Here is an 801-nt window from a genome sequence, read left to right as displayed (position 1 = left end):
AACTCGATAGTTTGAAATTGTTTGAAATTCATCTTCTAATCCCCAGTGGATATGTTTTTATCATTCATTTTTACGCTCTGTTCTAGGTATATTGGCCTAGACTTTCGTTTTGGTTTCGTTGATCTTTTCGGTCAAAACCAATACGCGCGGTGTGCTCGTCCGGCACACCACACCTATTGCGGGTTCATTTGTTGACCTCATTTTTAGTGAGATCCAGTCTTTCGCTTAGGGTTTAGGATCTAGCCTTAGGGATCTCCCTTCAACTATCTTAGAACCTTAGAAATGGGACCCGCCACATTTTAAAAAAATTCAACCCGCTTCTGTACTTTTTTGTGGTTTCGCATGTGTGGTATCGACTTCTAAAACTTAGAAGGATGAAACCAACATGAGAAACCCAAAAGAGATTCCTATATGACCTTTTGAGCCTTAGGGTAACCTTCTGCACAATTCGCACTCCCGCACGCATAAACTTCGCAATTCGGAGAGTCGACGCGTCCGATCGCCACGATTCGCATCGCTTGCACTGTTATTCGTCCAGGGCTCGAGTAAACCTGTTGAGACGATCGATCGCGGGTCGAAATTTAATGAAATTTGAATTTCACCGCGTTTTTGACCCGATTGTCGACGACGTCGTCCGAGCGACTCCAGATGACAAAACGAACTGCACCGGCGCGTCCAGAACGTCGACTTTGCCTAGGGAGGACACCCATTTTGTTACATCGTCGTGCGCGAGTAAATCGTGTTTTAATATATATATATATACATATACATATATATACATATATATGTATATATATGTAT

The sequence above is a fragment of the Phalaenopsis equestris genome, unplaced genomic scaffold (assembly GCF_001263595.1).
Source record: "Phalaenopsis equestris unplaced genomic scaffold, ASM126359v1 Scaffold000002, whole genome shotgun sequence".
Classification (NCBI taxonomy): Eukaryota; Viridiplantae; Streptophyta; class Magnoliopsida; order Asparagales; family Orchidaceae; genus Phalaenopsis; species Phalaenopsis equestris.
This window is presented reverse-complemented; position numbering follows the sequence as displayed.